Source organism: Musca autumnalis, unplaced genomic scaffold, assembly GCF_047663935.1.
Source record: "Musca autumnalis isolate F117 unplaced genomic scaffold, ASM4766393v1 scaffold_4, whole genome shotgun sequence".
Classification (NCBI taxonomy): Eukaryota; Metazoa; Arthropoda; class Insecta; order Diptera; family Muscidae; genus Musca; species Musca autumnalis.
The window spans coordinates 59,324,443-59,351,261 of NW_027411977.1; the positions used below are offsets into that span (position 1 = coordinate 59,324,443).

Below are 26,819 nucleotides of genomic sequence, written 5' to 3' on the forward strand. Positions count from 1 at the left end.
CAGTAAAGGAACGACTTTTTCTTCTGTTTATCGTCTATTTGTGAAATAATCGTCAAACAAAAGTCGAAAAATCAGTTTTGCCATTTTTTACCTGCAGAAATTTTGCTGGTAGCCTGTGGTAGAAGAGAAAGCCATTTTCGCTCTCTCTCCACTCTCACTCTCTTAAAAATTGCTTCCAGTTTTGCCACTTTTCGGGGTTAAGGAACGCTTTGCAGGTTAAAAATGGTAACAAATGGGAAAAATGGTAACCTCAGGCAAGTAAAGGAACCAGCGTACGTAAAAATACTTTAAATAACATTTCCAATCGTTTCGTATTTTCCATAGGAACAATACAAAACGAAACATAACCCACGTTGGCCGAGCTCGCTGTTTTGTTTTGTTTACATTCGTGAGTACGAACAAAACGAAAAGCGAAAAGTACCCAACTCCACAAGAGCAGATAGAAAATGGAATAGTACTAAACACATGTGAATAAATCAAAAACGTTTGGTGGTTGATAAAATTCACTGTGGTATGCTGATGCTAACTTATAGGGTTGTTAAGGCCGCCATCAGACCATCTGCTTTTTCACATGTGTGTAGTCACTTTGGGTATACTAATATACAGAACAGCTGATCCCATACATCACATGTGTGTGTGTGTGTCTGAGTGTGTCATTGACAATAGGCACGGCAAACGTTTCCCAAAAATACTTGTCGTTTCGGTGGTGAATGAAACAACTCAGCAAAGCATAGCCGAAGTTACAATTCAGCAATCGTACGGTTTCCATATTTTTACATTGAAAAGTTTGTGTTTTTGTTTTGGTTGTGAGAATGAAACGGTTCAGAGAAGCTGAAAAGTTTGTGGCTTTGTGTGATTGGTACGGGAATCGTTTTGTTTGTTTCCGTTCATTGAAAGGAACACAGCTATTAAAAGAACGGCGGAGTTTTACACAAATGATATTTGAACGAACGATTCATCCGAAGGAGCGATTTAAATAAAAATAACATTTGAGTTAAATGTCAAACAAACGAAGGAACTATATGGAACGAAGGAACGATATTAAGGAACTAGTTCCTTTTGATAAAAGGAACGAGAAAGATCGAACCGTTCAGTGAACTAGATTGCCCAACTCTAGATACCACTACCTGGTAGTTCTGCCATGAATGAAAATGAAGCAGGAAAGCAAGGCAATCAGGCAGAGCATAATTTTTATACCCTCTTCAGCCTTTAGGCTAAAGAGGGTATATACACTTTGATACGATGAAAATGTGCCTCATCGAAATAATGGTTTTAGACCCCAAGTATGTTTGGACGAAATGTGTTTCAGACAATTTGGAGTCGATCTAGCCATGTCCGTCCGTCTGTCTGTCCTGCTGGCTGGAGCGCACGATAACTCTCGAACGGATGAACCGATTCGGTTCAAATTTTGGCTTTCGTAATATTTTGCCCAAACTTAGTTTAAGTTCGAAGATGAGCTACATCGGTCCACTCCTTCCGGTACCTCCCCCACAAAAGATCGAAAATGTTCGAAAAGTTTGTGCGCACGATAACTCTTGAAGGAAATAACCGATTTGGTCCATACTTAGCACATCGTGAAATTTTTACCAGACTTAGATGAGGTTCCAATATGAACTCAATCGGTCCATTCCTTAGGGTACCTCCCACACAAAATTTCGGAAAAGTTCAGTTTAGTTCAGTTAGTAACTTCTATTCACTGTCCTCTATACGACGGTACAAGTTTCATCAGGGGCAAGTCCATACTTCCTGAGAAAATAGCGTGAAAGTTACAAAAAACCGCTATGACACCGTGTGTAGTGGTTGGAGCGCAAGATAACTCTTGGACGGATCTGCCGATTCGTCGTAAATTTGGCCTTCGTAATATTTTGTCCAAACATAGTTTAAATTCGAAGATAAGCCTTATCAGTCTACTCCTTCAGGTACCTCACCCATAAGGTTCAAAAATGTTCGGAAAAATTCTGCGCATGATAACTCTTGATGGCAGTGACCGATTTGGTCCATGCTTTACCCATCCCAGTATATCTACCAAATATATATCAGGTTCGAATATGGACTACATTTGTCCACTCCTTCGGGTGCCTCCCAAACAATATTTTGGATAATTTCACTTTAAGAACTGCTCTGGAATCAAATTGATTTTTGTTGAAGCAACCATGGTACAAATACACAGGTAGCCGCATCGGCAATTGTTGGCAACATAAGATGTCAAAATTTGACATCAATTCAATGCAGTTGACACATTATGTTACCATCAGCTGGCATGATAATGCTACCTGTATTATTGTACCATGGAAGCAACTTTCATTCACTGCCTCAGTTACGACAGTAAAAGTTTTTTCAGAGGCAAGTCCATACTTCTTGAGAAAACAACCCTAAAAGTGTAGTGGAGAGCACGACAACTCCCGACCCAAATACTGAGTTGATCTACATTTTGCATATCGTAATATTTATTGGAATATTTTATGAAATTCGAAGGTGGTACTTGTAGATCCACTCCTTCCGGTACCTCCGGCACCCATGGTAGAACAAATACAAGGTAAAGTTAATACTACAACAAATACAACTCGAACAACAACCACAAAGGAATTTGTTTTTGTTTGGAACGTTAGTGTCAAATATAAATGTAAACAAAATAAGGAAATGTCTATAAATTATTGGAATTTAAAAAACTAATAATTTTTCACATTTGATTGAATATTTTGAAAAACATAAATGAAAACTCGTTAGATTTTCAGTTTGAATGTTTCCATATCATTCCACTAAATGCACAATATCACGCAGGAAGTAGAATTCTTGCAAAAATGTTTGGGGTCGCTCGTAATTCATTGAAAAAAGAGAAGCTGTTTCAATCATTTGTTTTTGAAAACAAGAAGCACATGTTTATTAGGGCTTTATTATTTTCAAGTTTAACAAAATACCACACATATTGACAAATATTGTACCGCCTCTATAAGTGGTGTTTTAGTGTGTGACATATCGTTCGGACCTGGAGGAGGTTACATGTCAATGATATGAAGGAGTCTTTATGGGAAATTGTTTTTATTTCAGATGAATAATTTTTTTCTTCAAAAAATATATGTCCCTAATATACATCGAACATAGAAATAAATATATAAAATGGCGTATGGAATTTGACACTAACACTACAGCCCAGTTCAGTCAGCTGGGTATTGCTGCTACCTTTTCTTGTTCTACCATGTCCGGCACCAAAGTTCGATAATATTAGCTAAAATAGTAAACGCGATATTTGTCGGTTCATACGCTTAAAATTGTCAAAACCCCTTAAATATATACGTGAGGGTATATCTCTGTCGGCAAAGGCGACTGATCCTTTTTTACTTGTTTTACAAAAAATAGATACAATTACATAATATTTTATCTAGAAAACTTTTCAAGGAAGATTCCCATCCATTAACAAAACTAAGCAAAAATGTTCAGCTGATGTAATTTGAATATGGGACAAAAACTATGAAAAATACCTGTATTCCAGTCATGTGCCTCCATTAAAAAAGCCCATAAAATCGAGTTTAAAACATTGTTTTCCTTAAAGTCTTTCATGATATTTCGGTTAAAATAAAGTTTTCGTGTCTTATTTCATGAAATTCTGGCTTACGTGAAAAATCGTCATTTTGGACCATGAAATCGTCAAATCGTCATTTTTCAATTTTGGGCCAAAAAATCAAAATCAAAATGACGATAAATCGTCAAATTCGGCAACACTGACTCCAACTCAACTCCATTAAAAATTTCCGTCTGGTCTCGGGAAATACGGACTTCCCGCACATGATTTATATATTGGCGTAATCAGCATTCCAAGACCTACCTGTGGACAAGATTTCAGAATTTTCGGAGTCCAGCCACTACATTCATCTTATGCCAACATTTTTTGCTGGGTTATATCGCGTACAAACAAAACAGCTGTTTACCTTTTGTTGTACAGACGAGAATAGCGAGCATTCTATTCGAAAAATATACATATGTATGCACATAACACTTTGATGCATTGAAATTTCTGTATGGTTCACACCATGTGTATAAAATTCAGATTTGTAAAAAGTGACAGTTGGTATGCACAAATATGTAAAAAACATACCGTGTAGAAACCCCATAAGCAATGGAATTGACATTTGAAACCCAGTTTATCTGATTTTCTTATAACCTCTCTTTTCGTAACTGGTTCTCCTAATTCCCTGAGATTCTCGTCAATTTCATAGCCGATGTATACAACCCTATCATGAATTGTCAGTAACGGCGTCAACAAAACCACTCAAACGACTTCGTTCTCCAATTCCGAGCAACAGTCCAATATATTTTGTGCTTTATTTTTCATAGAAAAATAAGTGATATTTAACGGTGGCGCGTTTTTTATTTGTAGTTTAATAATTTTGCGAAATTCGTGCGAAATAAATTAACAAAATAAATCCTAAAAAAACCATCAAAATTTCTTGTTGTAAAAATAGAAAATAAGGAATTTAGTTTTCTGTCTAAAAATCTGTGTATCTGTGTTTGTGTTGTACAGCGACGAACGAGTGAGTTGGGAAGTGAGTGCATAAGAAGGAAAAAAAGAAAACGACGATATTAATTGTCTGAGAATCTATCCCAAAAAAGCACACAAAATTACATTTCCCCACAAATCGAATAAAACACGGGAACGAAAATATGTGAATTACATACACAAAAGTAAGAAAGTTTTGCCGAATTTAACCTAGGAAGGAATGCATAATGGCAAAGTGGAAAATAATGCATATGAAATGGAATTAAAAGTGAAAGAAAGAAAAAAATATGCCAATTAAATTTATTTTACAACACAGAATGCAAACCTCCATAAAAGAAACCATCATCAGTAGTTGTATAGTGAAAAAATACATACGAAGCTAAGAAGAATAGCAACACAAGCAAATACTATTACACAAAGAAGAAGTTTTTTATTCGTTTTTGTAATGATACTAGACAGCGTATTGTCTGCTCCACCTCTCTTGCTACCATCACCCAACCAAATAATTCGGGAAAAAGGCGAAACCCCCCTTTTTAGAAAATCCAACGGAACTATATAGGCCAACATAAATAAGAATAACATTTTGTGTTGTATAGACGATGAAGACGATGTTCGTAGTAGTAGAGTCGCGGCGTTTTGGGTTGTGTGTATTGTGCTATTTTTGTTGTTTTCTTTTTGTGCCTGCCTTTTGTAATCTATTGAAAGCTGATGTTGGTGATTTTGTTGATTGGTGTAGTTGGCCTTTTTGAATTGTGTTGTGTACTGAACTGATTTTAATTTTAATTGGGCGCTAAAAAATAACAATATTATGTGAAAAAATTAAAATTACAAGTGTTTAAGTAAACGTGAATAAAATTCTTTAATACTTTCTGCAGTCCAATTTGCCAAATTTAATTCATTTCAAATGCCGTTGTTTGTGAGAAGAGAAAAACAAAACCGTGAGAGAGAGAGAATGTGATGCAATTTGCATTTTTTGTGCAGTTCATTCTTTAATAGTGAAAATAAATTGTTAAACAAGTATTTTATTATTTTTCTGAACAACATTATAACAATAAAAAGTTATAAAAAAAAGTTATACAAATACCAATTAAGTGAATTATAGTTGCAATAAAAGAAATAATGCAATGTAAATTGTGTGTGCCTGCAGATCTGTCAAACACATATAGGATGAAACAAATTTTCTTTTAATAGCAATACGATCAGAGATGGGAATAAATTATAGGAAAGTGTTTCTAAAAATTCGCTAGAAAGGACAAGTCTATAAATCTGGAAATTGGTTTGCATACCTCATAGAAATTATAAATTGAAATTTATTTCCAAATCATCTCTCTTTACTACAGGTTATCAAACGGTCAGCCTTAGTATTATCCATTCTACACCAGTACAAAGTCAAACACTCAAGTTCAGTTTAGAGGCTCCCTTAGAATTGTTCTGAAATGTACACCAATGGAAGCTCTTGTTAAGCAGGCCAGAACGGTACACATGTTATTGGGAGGAAAATTATGCTTTCCAAGATATATACCTTTCTTTTAAGGGAAAGTCCATAGTCAATGTTGTGTCTGTCGAAAGCCTCTCAACGTATTATTACTATGTATTTTGATTCCGAAAAGTACTGAAGCAAGCAGGCCGCACAATTATTGAGTAAGGACGAGTCAACTGTATAATAAATCTCGAAGCTGGTTTGCATTCCCTATAGACAATCTAAACGTATATTTAAAATATCTCTCTTTACTACAGGTTATAAAGCCATCAGCCCCTTTATCCATTTAACATCAGTTCCAGTACAAAGTAACACACTCTAGTTAAGTTTAAAGGCTACCTTATGATTTTCCTTAAATGCTCACAGCTCTTGTTAAGCTGAACAGAATGGCACACCTACTTAATGAAGGTTTGAAGGCCTCTCGACGCATTAGTTGTTGACTAGGCCGGGGCGATTTGTATGGAAGGAAAAAAGAGATAGTGGGCGCCTGGAGTTTCTGATTCTTGGGATTGTACTGAGCAAAAATGTCCACTAGACCATATGTCTACGGTGAAAATCGAGCCCCGGATTTTGACTTGAAGTTTTTTCCAGGATATTTTGGCCAAACCATATCTCAGAAACTTGACCAATCCTGAAAATTTCCTTTTGCGTTCTTAGTACACTCACCAAGGGCTTTCATCTACAAAAGGAAATTTCCACCCACTGACTTTGAGTCAAATTTTGTAGCACAGTGTAATTTATCGATATTTTCCGAAGCACTTTCTCGGGGCCATAACTGCCTGAAGGAGCGTTCCAATGCTTTTGCGTTGTACTAGAGAGTTGTTGATTATTGTCTTGGCTACAATTTTTGTTTTTGTGTTGGATCGAAAATCTCAGTGGTTTGGCTGTTACATATATGCCAAAATATCCAAAAAACCTTGAAAAGAAACTTCAAGACAAAATCCGGGGCCTCGATTTTCACCGTAGACATATGGTCTAGTGGACTTTATTGCTCAGTACAATCCCAATAATCAGAAAATCCAGGCGCCCGTGGTGGTGTTCAAATCGCCACACCCTATTGTTGACGCATAGTATGTTGATTCCGAAAAGTTCCGATGTAGGTTAGGTTAGTAAGGATGCTCAACCATCTAATAGTATAGGTGACTGATTCACTCGTAGACCGTTGATCTATTGCGTTAATCTTAGGTAGGTTGAAAGTGGTGTAAATATGTGAAGCAAATTATATGGTGATATGATGATGAGTTTAAGATGCGAATCAGGTGAAGATGTAGCGGTTGTTGGTTGTTGTAGCATCATTTAACCCTACGTAGACGCATAGGTTTAATGCTGGATTGACAGCCGCTGGTCGAAACACTATTGTTCCGGGTCAATCCGGTACGAAAGAACCCGCAGCCGTCGGATTGAAGGGTTGATGGTGTGGTAAGATTAGGGACCTTGCCAAACCACGACAGGTGCTTGGTAAAGTTGAGTAGGTTGTCTAACCAGTATTCGGTGTCTTCTTGTTTGCAACATGGGACACCTGCATAGTAAATGTTCGACAGTCTATATCACCTCTGCATCTTCACACAAAGTCTGCATTAGTCAATGTCACTGTCATCCCATTTTGAAGTTAGTCCATTTCTACATATCTACATTGGGATGTCTAGAGGTTGGAAATCCAGAATGACGGCAACTGAAAACTATTTTTAATGCTGGGGAGGAGTATAGCCTGAATAGACTTTGCTACGGGCCCTGCTCCAGCTCCAAGTTTAGAAAGGACGCCACCTGAATAGGATTCGTCCAAAGAGAGAGTAAAGTTAAGTTAGTCGGGTTGGCTAGGCAGTTAAACAGATGCTGCGTAGTATGCGGACTGGTGCCACATGCTGGGCAGATATTCCGCGTGCCATCAATCTTAGCCCAGTAAGAATTGAGGCGGCTGCACCAACCAGATCTAAGTTGTGCCAACACGACTCTCGTTTGTCTTGGCGGCTGTTGTTCGTATGCTGCCACGGGTGGTGGATGATCGTCGAGGACGATATTCTCACTGTAGGCTGCCAGAGCCTCTGCAACCGCATCAGTGTGAATGTCCCTTAAGCCTGCCTGGTATGCACGTTGACCTAGAGGTTCTCTTTTATATCTTTGGTCCTCTCTCTCCAGATCTCGATAATCCTCCCTAACTTGCCTGGAGGGTTCAGGCATATCCACCAGATTGTGATTTGGGTGGTCTTGCCTATAGCATCCAAGCAAATAGTGTGTCGTCAAAATTCTGTTGTGTCGACGCATGTAAATGGTCCACTGCAGACATGAGGTGACACCCTGTAGCTGTTCTCAGGGCAGCATTCTGGCAGATTTGTAGTTTATCCCATTGCGTATCACTTACGTTAGCAAACCATGCTGGCGCCGCATAGCTTACCACAGACCGTTGTATGTGGTTACCAAGGTTTCTTTATCCGCACCCCAAGTGCTGCCGGCTAGGGACTTAAGGACCTTGTTCCTGTTTCTCAGCTTATCGCAGATAATGCTGGGACGACTTATACATGCTATCGAATGTGACCCCTAGGACTTTTGGGTAGTTTGAGGTCGGAATAATGGCACCTTCGACCTGCACATTCATGTGGTGAACAGTGTGGCTGTTGACTTAGTGGTGGATATTTTCATATTCCTAGCGTGGAAAAACTCTACAAGATCAATGAGATAGGCATTTAGCTTGTCACAAACATTACCGATGTTGGGACCTGACGCCATGAGTGTACAATCATCCGCGTACGTAATTAACTCAATGTCGTCGGGAGGGCGTGGAATTGCAGAGAGGTAGAGTTTAAACAGTTCCGGAGATATCACCCCTCCTTGGGGAACTCCCTGCTTCACTCTACGGGGTTTGGACTTCCTGTCTCTGAATTCCACGTACGATTGACGACCACACAAATAGTTGATGATCCAGCGTTTCAGACAAGGCCGGATGGTAGTATTCTCGATATCCTCGAACAGCCTAGCAAGACTAACCGTATCAAACGTTTTTGTCAGATCCAATGCTACCATCACTGTTTTGTGACATGGTTTGTCCTGGTTGAGTCCTCGTCCGATATACAGTATCGGCCAAAACTAAAGCACGCCCTCAGTAAATTTTTTTAAAGGATCATTTTTTTATGAAAACATAGTAATAAATGCATTTTTTAGTTTTCTTTTTATTTATTTATATCTTTATTATTGGAAAACACAAAAATAAGGAATTCAAAATTTAATAAACAAAAGTTAAAATTCAAAAAACATTTTAGGTCGCAATTATAAGCGGACAAAACTAAAGCACCCCCCAATTTGAGGTACAACAAAAACTATTGATATCAATATTTCGTTGCGTATCCTCTATTCTGGATGGCGCAAACACATCTTCTAGGCATAGAAGATACCAAAACATTAATTATTGCAGGCGAAATAATTGATTTTCGAAAAATTTAGCTCAAATAATAGAAATACTGAAAATTGGAAGTTTCCGTTATATGGGGGCTATACCCAAACGTGGACCCAGGTCCACGATTTTTAGTGGATGAGTTTTTTGACCACTAGGAACCCTAAGTACCACATTACAGCTAACTTAGTAGGAAAATGTGACTTAAATACCCAAAATACCGAAGATCGGAAGGTACCGCTATAAGGGGGCTACACCAAAACATTAGCCGATATTGTTCATATTCATTCAAAAATGATGCTACAGCATCCTCTGGACAAATACAAAATAGTTTAGGTCTAAAAATTAGCAAAAGAACGGTAGACGCCGGCTTATTCAGTCAGCAAAAAAAAAAAAAACCGACTAAAAATGAAGGAGCAAGACTGGAAGAACCATTTGAACTGGAGTAGAAAAATGGAGGACTGTGCTGTTTTCAGCGTGTTCAGCACGGGTGTGGTTGGCTAGCGACAGGTTGAAAACTTTCGTATGTTCCCGGCGTGGACGTGGATTGTAAATTGTGGTAGTTCCCCCTCGGCAGAAAGAGATCTAATGTGTCTTAGTACTCTTCCAGTCGTGCTTGACAAATTGTCGATTAAAAGAACTTGTGCAGCTCTTTGAAAAAGTGAGCATAACGTCGTTAAACGGGGCTAAGGTCCAATCTTCCTTCTTTCCAGGGTTCGCAATTCACTTCTTCCGGCTCCATTGTTAAAACTCTTCAGATGGTCAATCCACTTGTTCCGTTTGTACTCATCCATCTTCCTAACTTCCAGCTTCCTAACTCTGGGGTCACTAGGATTGGCTCGACGAAGCTTATCACGACCATTTGTTGGACCCGCCAGGAAATTTGGTCTAACTGCAGACCTGCAGAAGTCGGATGTATGTTCCGGGACGGACCGATGTCAGGATTGACTTGCCTAAGGATTGCTGTCTCTTCAACACAAGAACAAAATATCAGAAGGGTTGGATACCTCTCCGAAGCGATGGTTGCCAATTAGCTCTCATATGATTGAAGATGTGCGACGTTCAGAGGTGGTGAATTAGGGCTATCAATCTGCTCAGCTAGCGTTAATATCACTATGGTCATTAACTAAGGCCGTATGCAACAACTCATGATGTGCTTCTTTCCAAAAAGTGGGTCAGTGTTGGACCTACAATCTGGAGTAGAGCTTTTTATCGGCAATATGTTTGCGTAAGCAACTCTTATTTGTACGATGCTGCATCGCAGCATCGATTGCGATTTGCACACTATCATGACTCCCACAGACCCTCGGAATTAGTTTTCCCAAAACTTCCTGATTTCTACTAAATGACTATAGAGATCAACAGTATTACTACTTCATCATGTCGTTTTGTTACCATGTATTGTTAATGACACTTATGATAACTCCCAGGTTCATACGGAAGTAATCCTGCTGATGGTTGTTTATTTGCGTCAGTATTAGCGAGCTGCAACAGTCATATGGAATTAACTCTAATACTTGAAGAGATCAAGCAAGTGTATAGAGTTCTATTGGTCTTATTTGAAACAGCAGAACAAAAGTTTTATGCAACCTTTCAAAACAAAACTTACCCATCATCAGTATTTTTCACCCACAAACAACACCTCTTTACACATGCCAAGGCAGGCAAGTCAGACCCAATTATTGTTTTTTTGCCATCAAATGAAATTCTTGCACATACTTAAGGTTTTGTTATTTGTAATCGATCATGTTGGAAAAAATTCGATATTCATAGACACCTATAAAATACCAAACAAAAGTGTCTGTCCAGGCTGCTTGCTACCAACCGATCGCCACTGCCGCTATTCATTTTTTCGTTCTCATCTATTATTTGTGATTATGTTTTATCCATCCATCCACATAACACGATGAACCATACGCTCGTCGTTCAATTGCGTTTGACTTTCTTTCGTGTTTGCATTCTATCATTTATTGTGCTCCCCAGCCCCCAACTCCTCAATTTGTGGCATTTGATCATTTGGCGTCTTCTGCGCTCATTCGAAATTTCATATGCTCTTTTACAAAGAAAAAGTTTTTTTTTTTTGTTTTGTTTCTTTCTCTCATTCACTGTGCTTTTGGGAGTGTTGTTGGGAATTTTCTTTCCCCATTTGTTGTTTTGTTATGAAATGAAGACGATGAGCGAATTCTTCTATATTGGCAAAAGGGTTGCCATGGAGTTTTTTTCAGGTTAAAAGATGATGACTGGTCGATTTCTTAAAATTTCTTCTTTAAGCTTGGTTTGAAACGTGTTTAATGTGGTTGGTCATATTTCCAAACGTTTTGTTTGTGAATTAGTATTTCAGGTTTTTAGCAGATTGGAAACATCTCTGAAGAATCTCTCCTAATTTAGATGACTCTGACAGTAACACCTGTGTAAGTACTGCAACGAGAGCATACCATTTTGGGCTTAACTCTAGTTTAGTAAAAACTCTCCGATTTTCCTGAAACTTTTTCCAGAGGTAGATATTTTTGCGCTGATCACGGAAATGTATAATTTTCTTGGGGGACGGACCCGGTTACCCGGTTATTGGACCCGAAAATCTGTGTACCAAACCCGAGTTAGCCCCAGCTCTACTGAACCGAATGCTGCATAATGGGTATCATTGGAAAGCTTATGGAAATACCTATCCAACAAGTGGTCATATGATGGGATTATCTATAGGTGGTCAGGTGATATAACCTATTTTTGGACCCGGATTTTTTTATAAAACCCTCAAAAAGTCGAAAATGGGTCCATTATGGGCGCCCGCTTAATGTATGCCAGATTATAGCTCGCACTTTAACCTTTCCAAAATGGCGCTATATGTTGTAATACCTTCTCTGGATCCAGAGATATGGACACCTATTTTTAGGTTATATCATCTGACCACCTGAAGATCATCATATGACCACTTGTTGGATAGGTATTTCCATAAGCTTTCCAATGATACTTATTATGCAGCAATCGGTTCAGTAGAGCCGGGTCTAACCCGGGTTTCGTAACCGGACTTTCGGGTCCAATAACCGGGTAACCTCCGGAAAAACTTTCAGAAAAATCGGAGAGTTTTTACTAAACTAGAGTTGTTCCCCATTTTGTTGCCATACTGGAAACATCTTCTTCTGCTCATGCAGATTGTCCTCTGTTGAAATGAGAAGGCAGGTCTGGATGTTATTCCATAACGTTGCGCTTGCATTCGCGTATCACACTGGCGCCGCATATAGCATAAACCGACTTATCGCGTTATATGTGTTCAACAAGGTCTCTTTATCTGCACCTCAATTGCTGCCGGCTAGGGACTTAGGACCTTGTTCCTACATCTCAGCTTGTCGTAGATAGATGTGACAGGCACAGGCGACATGAACATGTTGTTGACGGTAACCCCTAGAGTTTTGGGGTTGTTTGTAGTCGGAATTCTGGCAGAAATTTTCACATTCCGGGTGCGAAAAAATGTGGTAGGTTCGGTAAATAGGAGTTTAGCCTTTCTTTGGCATTAGGGATGGTACCCGAAGCCAAGATGACACAATCATCGGCATAAACAGTTCCGGAGATATCACCCCACTTTGAGGAAGAACTCCCTGTTTCACTTTATTTATTTATTATTCATGCATAGTAATGCAAAAAGTCTTTATGACCAAAGTGCGCATTACAAATAAATACAATATTCTTGTTAATTACAAATAAAAATGCCAAATGTGGATTTTCCTAGAAAAGCTGTGATGTTTAATTGTTGTGATGAAATGAAAAAACTTTCTTTGAGTTAGAAAGAATTTCCCCTCAGGATGGTATGGAAAGAAGAGAAAGAAAAAACACAAGATTTTTTAGGAGCAGGAATGAACAATAGTGGATTTTATTGAAAAAATCTGAAGGTTTTGGAAACGATTCTTACCAGGAACAACAGTCGTGTTTGTAGAATAAACACGAAGTGAAGTTTTATTTACCAGAAAGAAAAAGAAATTCCAGTAGGGAAAGAGAACATTTGCATTTAGTACGAAGAGAGAGATGCAAAATTAGAACAAAAGTTAACGTTAACATTACCGGGCCCCTTGCAGGAACTGCAACTAAAGCAAAATAACACTGTGCAACATTTTTAAGGTGGTCTTGTGCAAACAATTCGAACGGAGGATTTTTTGAAAGTACAGATCCAAACGACAAGAAACCCTAGTTGGGTTTTGTTGTGTCAGATCCAGCTCGGATTTTATAGCCCCATCTAAACATGGTTAAATATTGAGTTTTTAAAGAAATTCGGGGCTATATCTCTGAAACCAATGCGAATCTTCTTCCGACCTCTGAAGCAAATTTGTAGAAAAGGACAAGAATAAAATATTTGGAAAAATAATGAACTCCAAAAACTACATTTATTGCCTCGAATTTCAAAATATATGCATAAATTCCACAATTGTTATACATTTCGCACCGTATCTTCAAAACCGTTAATTTTTTCTGAACATTTTCTTTTAGAAAATATTCGCTGGAGTGTAATACACAACTCTTCAGAACATGTCATTGTTGTAAAATGCCTCTATGCCATTGTTTTCACTAAATTTTTCAACGACGATTTAATAAAAATGTCAATGATGTGGTGAAATCCGAAATGCGAGAATAAATTATGCAAAATACGGCTGAAACAACATGAAGTAAGCATTTTAGAGAATGTTCTAAAGAATTGTTGAGAACTTTATTTGGAAGATTTTTGCAAAAGGTTACTTGGTTCAACTCCCAACAGTTTGACCGATACTGATCAGAATTTCAGCAATTATTTAAAATCTTCTATATTTTATAGATTTTGATGCCCTAGATTGAGTTTTTCTTATGTGGTTTCTTCAAAAGATAAGTTCTACTAGTTTAGGGTTACAATATTGCTATAGACAGCAAGGCCAAATTCCTATTCGTTTCTGAGATAAATACCTGATAAGTTCAAAAGATTTAGCCCGGTTTAGATGAGGCCATAAAATCCGAACTGGATGTGACAGGACAAACCCCTACCAGGGTTTTTGTAGTCTAATTATGTACTTTCAAAAAATCCACACTAGAAGTTGTTTGCATTTTCAGTGTTGCATAGTGTAATAAAAAGTAACACCTGCAATTTCTTTTGTTTACAAGATTTGGAGACAACTAAAAATACATAGCATATTTCAGAACCGGTACCAGGTGTATTCCTTCAGGATGGAAAAAATATTACAATATATAAAATCATCGCCGGAAAAGAACATTTGGATTTGTACTTTGGAACTAGCACAATGATATAGAGAATATTGCCTTGAAATAGAATTTCGTTGTACCTTGGGAGGGAGATGACTAAACGTATGAACGGAAAAGACATTTGGATGGAATTATTGAACGAATGATTTTATGAAAACAGCTCTGGAGCAACGCTTACTATGGAATACACCAGGTGAAAGAGTACGAACGTACCTTTAGCTATTCGCACGTAAAAAGTGAATGCCTTGTAGGATGCATCATAAAAACCATGAAACTGAATGTCAGCCGACGTGGTAAACTTGTGCCATCTCGGAATTCGAACTTTATGAAGAATTGGATTGGAACATCTTCTATTCGGACAATGTAGTGGGAGTAATGACGTAATCCCAACCACTACCATATGCTTTGTAGTACAATTGGTGGCACAACTATGCGTATCGAAAGCCAGTCTGTATGATAGAATAATTTGCAGACCAGAAGAAGAATCTCCCGCTTTGTGTACGAACACTTAGAAGGAAACGGTGTGGTGGAAACGAAGAAAGAATCAGACCTATAGTTCCACCGAATCCCCGACGTTTTGGCTGTACTATGGTCCTTGAAGTCTAGAATGCCACCACGATCTTGTAAGCTGTTTGTCCATCCTCGAAGACCCAAAACAGCTGACACTACGTCGGGATTTAATGACGTAAAGACTGGAATGAGCTCGGAAAAGTACATCTTTTACATACATGAAATTATGAATAATGTCACTTGCACCCGGATTCTGAAGTTGAACATCGTCAGCAAGTTAGAGAAGAATGCGAATAGCCAAGTACGGAGCACAAATGACACCGAAGGTGCCATGTGTGTGAAAATAAATTGGAATTTAAATTGGAAAATTTAATTTTAGCAAAGACACACACCAGTAACAGGGTGATTATGAGATGACATTTTAAATTTAAATTGGACAAATTTAATCACAAATTCCAATATAAGGTGACATTTTAAATTGAAATTGGACAAATTTAATCACAAATTCCAATATAAGGTGAAATATTAAATTAAAATTGGACAAATTTAATTACAAATTTTAATACGCAAATTTGCTGATGTGCATACTGCTGGAACCACTGTTCAAAAACGGTGATGGGTGCGCCGGCGGAATAATTTTTTTTGTAATCAACATCGAAAATGCCTACAGGCCATGAATGTCGGATTTTTCTATATCTGTTCAGAGGCTGGTAAACAATTATTTGATATATCCCCAAGAGAAAATTTGATGAAGTTTATATATTGTTTGGCCCACTATTCAAAAACGGTGCCTCGTGCGTCGATGAAATAATTTTTGTCGGAATCAGCATCGAAAATACCCCTAGGCCATGTATTTTGGGAAGATCAATGCTTATTAAAATCTTGGAAAAAAAAATAATTTGTATATACACCCAACTTGCAGACATGCATATTTTGTTAGGCCCACTGTTCTGAAACGGTGACTCGTGCGTCCACGGGATAATTTTTATTGGAATCAGCATCAAAAATACCTCTAGGCCATGTATTTTGGGAAGATCAAAGCTTATTAAAATCTTGGAAAAAAAATTATTTGTTTATACACCCAACTTGCAGACATGCATATATTGTTAGGCCCACTGTTCTGAAACGGTGGCTCGTGCGTCCACGGGATAATTTTTATTGGAATCAGCATGTATTTTGGGAAGATCAAAGCTTATTAAAATCTTGGAAAAAAATTTATTTGCATGTACACCCAATGAACCTCCCGAAGTGCATTTCCTGTTGGGCCCACTGTTCTGAAACGGTGGCTCGTGCGTCCACGGGATAATTTTTATTGGAATCAGCATCAAAAATACCTCTAGGCCATGTATTTTGGGAAGATCAAAGCTTATTAAAATCTTGGAAAAAAATTATTTGTATATACACCCAACTTGCAGACATGCATATTTTGTTATGCCCACTATTCCGAAACGGTGGATCGTGCGTCCACGGGATAATTTTTATTGGAATCAGCATCGAAAATACCTCTAGGCCATGTATTTTGGGAAGATCAAAGCTTATTAAAATCTTGGAAAAAAAATTATTTGTTTATACACCCAACTTGCAGACATGCATATTTTGTTAGGCCCACTATTCCGAAACGGTGGCTCGTGCGTCCACGGGATAATTTTTATTGGAATCAGCATCGAAAATACCTATAGGCCATATATTTTGGGAAGATCAAAGCTTATTAAAATCTTGGAAAAAAAATTATTTGTATATACACCCAACTTGCAGACATGCATATTTTGTTAGGCCCACTATTCCGAAACGGTGGATCGTGCGTCCACGGGATAATTTTTATTGGAATCAGCATCGAAAATACCTCTAGGCCATGTATTTTGGGAAGATCAAAGCTTATTAAAATCTTGGAAAAAAATTATTTGTATATACACCCAACTTGCAGACATGCATATTTTGTTAGGCCCACTATTCCGAAACGGTGACTCGTGCGTCCACGGGATAATTTTTATTGGAATCAGCATCAAAAATACCTCTAGGCCATGTATTTTGGGAAGATCAAAGCTTATTAAAATCTTGGAAAAAAAATAATTTGTATATACACCCAACTTGCAGATATGCATATTTTGTTAGGCCTACTGTTCTGAAACGGTGGCTCGTGCGTCCACGGGATAATTTTTATTGGAATCAGCATCGAAAATACCTCTAGGCCATGTATTTTGGGAAGATCAAAGCTTATTAAAATCTTGGAAAAAAAATTATTTGTTTATACACCCAACTTGCAGACATGCATATTTTGTTAGGCCCACTATTCCGAAACGGTGGCTCGTGCGTCCACGGGATAATTTTTATTGGAATCAGCATCGAAAATACCTATAGGCCATATATTTTGGGAAGATCAAAGCTTATTAAAATCTTGGAAAAAAACTTATTTGCATGTACACCCAATGAACCTCCCGAAGTGCATTTCCTGTTGGGCCCACTGTTCTGAAACGGTGGCTCGTGCGTCCACGGGATAATTTTTATTGGAATCAGCATCAAAAATACCTCTAGGCCATGTATTTTGGGAAGATCAAAGCTTATTAAAATCTTGGAAAAAAATTATTTGTATATACACCCAACTTGCAGACATGCATATTTTGTTAGGCCCACTATTCCGAAACGGTGACTCGTGCGTCCACGGGATAATTTTTATTGGAATCAGCATCAAAAATACCTCTAGGCCATGTATTTTGGGAAGATCAAAGCTTATTAAAATCTTGGAAAAAAAAATAATTTGTATATACACCCAACTTGCAGACATGCATATTTTGTTAGGCCCACTTTTCGGAAACGGTGGCTCGTGCGTCCACGGGATAATTTTTATTGGAATCAGCATCGAAAATACCTCTAGGCCATGTACTTTGGGAAGATCAAAGCTTATTAAAATCTTGGAAAAAAAATTATTTGTTTATACACCCAACTTGCAGACATGCATATTTTGTTAGGCCCACTATTCCGAAACGGTGGCTCGTGCGTCCACGGGATAATTTTTATTGGAATCAGCATCGAAAATACCTCTAGGCCATGTATTTTGGGAAGATCAAAGCTTATTAAAATCTTGGAAAAAAAATTATTTGTTTATACACCCAACTTGCAGACATGCATATATTGTTAGGCCCACTGTTCTGAAACGGTGGCTCGTGCGTCCACGGGATAATTTTTATTGGAATCAGCATCGAAAATACCTCTAGGCCATGTATTTTGGGAAGATCAAAGCTTATTAAAATCTTGGAAAAAAAATTTATTTGCATGTACACCCAATGAACCTCCCGAAGTGCATTTCCTGTTGGGCCCACTGTTCTGAAACGGTGGCTCGTGCGTCCACGGGATAATTTTTATTGGAATCAGCATCAAAAATACCTCTAGGCCATGTATTTTGGGAAGATCAAAGCTTATTAAAATCTTGGAAAAAAATTATTTGTATATACACCCAACTTGCAGACATGCATATTTTGTTATGCCCACTATTCCGAAACGGTGGCTCGTGCGTCCACGGGATAATTTTTATTGGAATCAGCATCGAAAATACCTCTAGGCCATGTATTTTGGGAAGATCAAAGCTTATTAAAATCTTGGAAAAAAATTATTTGTATATACACCCAACTTGCAGACATGCATATTTTGTTAGGCCCACTATTCCGAAACGGTGGCTCGTGCGTCCACGGGATAATTTTTATTGGAATCAGCATCGAAAATACCTATAGGCCATATATTTTGGGAAGATCAAAGCTTATTAAAATCTTGGAAAAAAACGTATTTGCATGTACACCCAATGAACCTCCCGAAGTGCATTTCCTGTTGGGCCCACTGTTCTGAAACGGTGGCTCGTGCGTCCACGGGATAATTTTTATTGGAATCAGCATCAAAAATACCTCTAGGCCATGTATTTTGGGAAGATCAAAGCTTATTAAAATCTTGGAAAAAAATTATTTGTATATACACCCAACTTGCAGACATGCATATTTTGTTAGGCCCACTATTCCGAAACGGTGACTCGTGCGTCCACGGGATAATTTTTATTGGAATCAGCATCAAAAATACCTCTAGGCCATGTATTTTGGGAAGATCAAAGCTTATTAAAATCTTGGAAAAAAAATAATTTGTATATACACCCAACTTGCAGACATGCATATTTTGTTAGGCCCACTTTTCGGAAACGGTGGCTCGTGCGTCCACGGGATAATTTTTATTGGAATCAGCATCGAAAATACCTCTAGGCCATGTACTTTGGGAAGATCAAAGCTTATTAAAATCTTGGAAAAAAAATTATTTGTTTATACACCCAACTTGCAGACATGCATATTTTGTTAGGCCCACTATTCCGAAACGGTGGCTCGTGCGTCCACGGGATAATTTTTATTGGAATCAGCATCGAAAATACCTCTAGGCCATGTATTTTGGGAAGATCAAAGCCTATTAAAATCTTGGAAAAAAATTATTTGTTTATACACCCAACTTGCAGACATGCATATTTTGTTAGGCCCACTGTTCTGAAACGGTGGCTCGTGCGTCCACGGGATAATTTTTATTGGAATCAGCATCGAAAATACCTCTAGGCCATGTATTTTGGGAAGATCAAAGCTTATTAAAATCTTGGAAAAAAATTATTTGTATATACACCCAACTTGCAGACATGCATATATTGTTAGGCCCACTATTCCGAAACGGTGGCTCGTGCGTCCACGGGATAATTTTTATTGGAATCAGCATCGAAAATACCTCTAGGCCATGTATTTTGGGAAGATCAAAGCTTATTAAAATCTTGGAAAAAAAATTATTTGTTTATACACCCAACTTGCAGACATGCATATATTGTTAGGCCCACTGTTCTGAAACGGTGGCTCGTGCGTCCACGGGATAATTTTTATTGGAATCAGCATCGAAAATACCTCTAGGCCATGTATTTTGGGAAGATCAAAGCTTATTAAAATCTTGGAAAAAAAATTTATTTGCATGTACACCCAATGAACCTCCCGAAGTGCATTTCCTGTTGGGCCCACTGTTCTGAAACGGTGGCTCGTGCGTCCACGGGATAATTTTTATTGGAATCAGCATCAAAGCTTATTAAAATCTTGGAAAAAAATTATTTGTATATACACCCAACTTGCAGACATGCATATTTTGTTATGCCCACTATTCCGAAACGGTGGCTCGTGCGTCCACGGGATAATTTTTATTGGAATCAGCATCGAAAATACCTCTAGGCCATGTATTTTGGGAAGATCAAAGCTTATTAAAATCTTGGAAAAAAATTATTTGTATATACACCCAACTTGCAGACATGCATATTTTGTTAGGCCCACTATTCCGAAACGGTGGCTCGTGCGTCCACGGGATAATTTTTATTGGAATCAGCATCGAAAATACCTATAGGCCATATATTTTGGGAAGATCAAAGCTTATTAAAATCTTGGAAAAAAATTTATTTGCATGTACACCCAATGAACCTCCCGAAGTGCATTTCCTGTTGGGCCCACTGTTCTGAAACGGTGGCTCGTGCGTCCACGGAATATTTTGTTCTGGATAGGGCATCGAACGTCCATCAAGCCCATGTCTTTCAATAGATTCTAAATATATTCAGATTTTGGGAAAAAATTATTTTTTATATTCCCACTACGAAAACTGCTAAAGGGAAATTATTGTGGGCCCCCCCACTTAATAATGGGGAGGGGTTCGTCCACGGAATATTTTTTTCTGGATAGGGCATCGAATGACCATCAAGCCCATGTCTTTCAATAGATTCTAAATATATTCAGATTTTGGGAAAAAATTATTTTTTATATTCCCACTACGAAAACTGCTAAAGGGAAATTATTGTGGGGCCCCCACTTAATAATGGGGAGGGGTTCGTCCACGGAATATTTTTTTCTGGATAGGGCATCGAATGTCTATTAAGTCCATGTCTTTCAATAGATTCTAAATATATTCAGATTTTGGGAAAAAATTATTTTTTATATTCCCACTACGAAAACTGCTGAAGGGAAATTATTGTGGGGCCCCCACTTAATAATGGGGAGGGGTTCGTCCACGGAATATTTTTTTTCTGGATAGAGCATTGAATGACCATCAAGCCCATGTCTTTCAATAGATTCTAAATATATTCAGATTTTGGGAAAAAATTATTTTTTATATTCCCACTACGAAAACTGCTAAAGGGAAATTATTGTGGGGCCCCCACTTAATAATGGGGAGGGGTTCGTCCACGGAATATTTTTTTCTGGATAGGGCATCGAATGTCTATTAAGTCCATGTCTTTCAAGAAATTCTAAATATATTCAGATTTTGGAAAACAAATTTTATATACCCACTACGAAAAGGATAATTAAGTTGTTACAGAAAGTTGTTTGTTAAGTCACTTTGTTCTCTGTTAACTCTCTCTTCATGAGAACTTGCTAGTAACCAACCACACCATATCGAGCCCTTCCCGCGAAAAAGGTGTAAGCGACAAAAAGCTAATTTTACAGGAGACGGTTTTTATTGAATAACTTTAGACACAACCAAAATTGTTTATTCAAATTTGGTATAGTTCAGTTATTAAATCCTACTTACTGAAAAAATAAAAAAATTGCGGAATATCTTCAATATAACGGTAGTTTGTGTCGCTTACATATTTTTCGCTGTCACGCAATCAGGCTTTTACTTTGAGAAGTGGCGGTTACATCAAAAAAAATTATTTGAAACAAATCATTTTTAGAGTAATTCTTATCTACAATTTAAAAACAAAGCATACTAATTTTATAGCAAGTATTTATTCGAAGAATTATAAGATTAAAACGCATTTCTTGTAATATAGTTGAATAACGACATGGTATGTAAATGTGCAATTTGATGTAAGCGACAATTCGCTGTCACAAACAAATGTACACAAAAAGCAAAAATGGCGCTTACATCAAAATTGTTTTTGCTCTAATTTCGTAACGGTACATGGCTGAGTTCTAAAAATTTGGGAGATGGTGTGTTGGAATATTCTTCATAGATTTCCGTAAAAAAACGAAAATCGAAAAAATGTCGCTTACATCATTTTCGCGGGAAGGGCTCGATATAATGGTTTGCGATCGAGTTATCGTGTCGGGTTTTGGCTCATTTGTCTAAGAGGTCGGTACAAACGCAGTTTTATAGCAGAGGATTGGGTTCAAATCCCCGAGGAGGTGAAAGTCTTTCTATTTATTTTTTGTTTTGTTTTATTAATTAACAAATTTTATTAAATATGCAGAAACCCTTTAAAAACCCCAAACATTTTTTTTTTTCACAAAAAATAACAATTTGCGATTGCGTGGAGATACATAGGCCGAATGAAACTTTGTAAACATGGACTGACAAATTACAGACAATACTATGACGAAATGCAAAAATTTGCGAAAATATCCGAGTTTTACGTAAATATTTGCAACCATTTGGCATTATGTGGGTTAAAAACCGATTTTCGTAATTTTGGATGAAAAATTTAAACATGTGATACAAATTTAATCATTTATGTTATATCTACTTACATACATATGTATGTATATAAATTCAGGAATTTATTAGGAATGTACTAACAGTATTTTTTCAATCAAAAACCAGCACATTGAAAACATTTATACACATAGGTACATACATACATACATATAAAATCCTCCAAACTTTTCCCCATTTTAAAGAACGCCCGATTCCAAGAAAACTATGCGTTCTAGAGAAAAAGGGTATTTTATATAAAATGCTTAGAAAGTCACGAAATTATCATTTTCAAATAAAGTTTTAAGTTTTCTCGAAAAAAAATCTCGGCGCTAAGTGAGTTAACCCACTTTTTGCGAGAAACCTTAAAATTGTTTATGAAAATTATATTTTAAGACTTTTTTAAGTATTTTTTATGAAATAACTTTTTTCTCTAAAACGTATAGTTTTTCTGCAATCGGGCCTTCTTTTAAAAACGCCAACAACTTTGAAGTGTAATATAGGTGTATCCTTATTAGAGTTTGGTAATCTAGTTCCTTGTACTAGTTCCAAAACGTATGAGTAACATCATGAAATATAACGTGTGATGTTAAGTATACGCAGTTTGTTCAAAGAAAAAATGTGGGCCATTGGAACTGCGAAGTGAACTATATAGTTCCATATAGTTCCTTTGGCACAACTCTAATCCTTATATGCCAATCCCTTGGTATTTGATTAAGAAAATACTCTTACTACCTATATTCCTAATAAATCCCTGGCTTTATACGATTCTAACATGTATGATTAAACTTTTATCGCATATTCAAATTTTTCATCAAATGTCGAAAATTACAAAAAAGTCGAGTTTTTTTAATAGCTTGGGTTTTATCCCAATTGTGGGTAAATGCTTTATAAGCATTAAATGATAGATAACGGACAATACTATAACAAAATGCAAAAACCCACAAAAATATTCGAATATACCAGCGTTTTACGTAAATTTTTGAAATCATTTGTTGTGGTGTTTAAACGACCAGAGGCTTTAAACATAGTACACGTTGACAAAAAACAATGATAGTCTTCGAGGTCTACATATTTCGTTAATATCAAAGTCTAGTTGAATATGTACATATGTAATTACTTTCCTAATTTGTAAATAATACTTTACATCTTGCATTTCAATTTTTTTAGCTAAACAATAGTTTTTATTTACTGAAAAGGGTTGACTGTCATTCAAAACTGATATGTAGTGGTACCGCCCTTTAAAAGATATTTTGTGTTACGATCTGTGATGTCTGTTTGCTCCAGAATTCTCTTATTTGCCTTTTTCTATACTTAAAAGTTTCCATAGCTATTTTTAGCTTTTGTGTTTTTATTATCTTCTCTCCTTCTCTCCAACCAAAAATGATGCTTAAAAGCGCGGGAGAAAATTGGCTTTTAAAAAATAGTATTAGGCTTAGACTGCACATGTTTACTATGTGCATGTGTATACTACCTACCCCTAAACGTAATAAAAAGAAAGATGCAGTGCTAATAGTATACGTTTAACTCAGTGTCGATAAGGAGCTTGCGTAGCTGAAGTGGTTAAGAGTCTGTCGTTGCAGTCTGTTGGTCTTGGGTTCAAATCCCTGTGGAGTTTTGATGACTTATTTTTTTGCGTTTTTATTTATTTAACAAAAAAGAAAGATTTTGTCTTATTAATTTATGAATAAATATTCACTATAAATAAACAACTTTATGTAATCAAAACTCCATTGAGATTTGAACCCAAGACCGATAAATCGCAACGTCAGACTCTCAACCAATTCGGCTATGCAACCTCAGTAGCGGTACTGAAGAAAATGCATAAAATATATGTTTCGTAAAAAATAAATATAATACATTTTTTCCGAGAGTAAGTTATCAGGATTTTACTTTAATCAATATTCTTCTGTTGTGTATTTTCCCTGTCTGAATTTTATCAACCAGTTTAAAAATAGTTTATTATAAATTTTCTACAACCAAATATGTACATACTATGTACATGTAAATTGGTTTAAAAATCATATAGAGCTGAACAGAAAAAGGTACACAATGTCCATCTCTGCATTACATTTCAACTAACTGTAAATTTGTTGAAGTCACCGAGACATCAAACAAATTGACAATGAAAATGGACTTTTTCAACGTGTTTTTTGTTTTTGAAGAAAATAATAAAATGTATAAATAATTCGCATTTGCATTTTCTAAATAAATTTCATATAAAACCAACATTCATTATAAGTTGATCGAGGTACTACATGTGGTACAGTTTGTTGTAGTGGTATGAAGAAGGAATGCAACAGGCAACGTAATATAAATGAAGGTGTGTTTGTGGGTAACAGTAGACACTCGAAAAAGGCAAAGGAGAAAATGTTCAATCATCCCTATTGGAAAAAAAAACAGAACAAAAAACACATTTTTTTGCACAGCGTTTGTTAAACTGTAAATCAGCAAATAAGCCAAAATAGGTAGTTTAGCTTATAACTAGTTCAAAATTAATCAAGCTAGCATTGGATAATATTGAATACTTTGGTTCTCAACCCTAATTAGACAGTTGGCCTAAGGGGAAATATTGGGAAAATATTAAGTTGTGTTTATAAAATAGTCAGCATTATGATAATTTTAAACTAATTATAGTCCCTACAGGTTAACGTATAAAAAGTACAGATAGGCATAGTCAAAGATACAAATATTTTTATTTTTTAATACAAATATTGGATGCCTTCTCAGATCCTTATTATTTTTGTACACATACAGTGTCGGACAAAACTAAAGCACCCCCTCAGTACATTTTTTTAAAATGATAATTTTTTAAGAAAAAAATTTTGTAAATTTATTTTATATATTTTTTTTATTTATTTATATCTTCATTATTGGAAAATACAAACATAAGGAATTTAGAATTTAATAAACAAAAGTTTAGTCGCAAATATAAGCGGAAAAAACTAACCCGTCGTCTACCGTTCTTCTGTAAATCGTTCTTTTGCTAATTTTTCAGTCTAAGAGATATTGTATTTTACCAGAAGATGCTGTAGCATAATTTTTGGATGAATATAAACAATATCGGCTAATGTTTTGGTATAGCCCCCATATAGCGGTAACTTCCGGTCATCGGTATTTTGAGTAAGCCACATTTTCCTACTAAATTAGCTGTAATTTGGTACTTAGGGTTCCTAGAGGTCACAAAACATTTCCACAAAAAATTGTGGACCTGATTTTCAGTATTTTTAGGATTTAAGCTAAATTTTCCGAAAATCAATTATTTCTTCTGCAATAATCTATAATTTGCTATCCTCTATGCCTAAAAGATGTGCTTGTGTCATCCAGAAAAGAGGATACGCAACGAAATATTGATTTCAATGGTTTTTGTTGTACCTCAAATTGGGGGGTGCTTTAGTTTTGTCCGCTTATACTTGCGACGTAAAATGTTTTTTGAAGTTTAACTTTTGTTTATTGAATTCTGAATTCATTATTTTTGTATTTTCCAACAATAAAAATATAAATAAATAAAAAATAAATTTATAACTTTGTTTTCTTAAAAAAAATATCATTTTAAAAAAATTTACTGAGGGGGTGGTTTAGTTTTGGCCGACACTGTATGTATTTGGATAACAGACATAATACGTACAAATTTATAGAGTCACAGTCAAAAGTATCCTGTTCAGTTTCTTTAATTAATTCATTAATTTGCGATTACTAAGAGTAAATTAATGAAAATGTTTTTGTTCTTTTTTATATTTTTATTATGTCTTTTATCCAAAAATTTGTACAAAAATAATAAGGACCTGCAACCTAATAAGGCAACCGCTATTTGTATTAAAATCAAAAATAATTTAAAAAAATAAGCTACAGTGTATTATTATAAATGCATTTAAAACTAGAAAATAATTTTTCGCTTAGCATCAAGTATTATATTCTTCATCAAGATGGAATCTCTCAAAACGCTCGCCGTTTAATTTTGTCACGACTTTTAATTTATATGCAAGCGTTTTATTTGAGAGATTCCATTAGTTTTAGTTTAAAATAATGCTGACTATTTTATAAACACAACTTAATATTTTCCCAATATTTCCCCTTAGGCCAACTGTCTAATTAGGGTTGAGAACCAAAGTATTCAATATTATCCAATGCTAGCTTGATTAATTTTGAACTAGTTATAAGCTAAACTACCTATTTTGGCTTATTTGCTGATTTACAGTTTAACAAACGCTGTGCAAAAAAATGTGTTTTTTGTTCTGTTTTTTTTTTCCAATAGGGATGATTGAACATTTTCTCCT

General features: G+C 36.4%; 1 protein-coding gene across 36 annotated transcripts in view; it reads left to right on the forward strand.

Moving 5' to 3' along the window:
- Positions 1-4,236: 4,236 nt before the first annotated feature.
- The window catches only part of Mbs (Myosin binding subunit), a 304,687-nt gene continuing 282,104 nt past the window's right edge, over positions 4,237-26,819 (forward strand). For 35 of the 36 annotated variants that reach the window (XM_073982167.1, XM_073982168.1, XM_073982189.1 and 32 more), the window contains exon 1: positions 4,242-4,680. The gene's annotated coding sequence lies outside the window, so the exon portion shown is untranslated. Of the gene's footprint in view, positions 4,681-26,819 lie in introns of all 36 variants that reach the window. The other variant, XM_073982195.1, reaches the window with a different exon arrangement.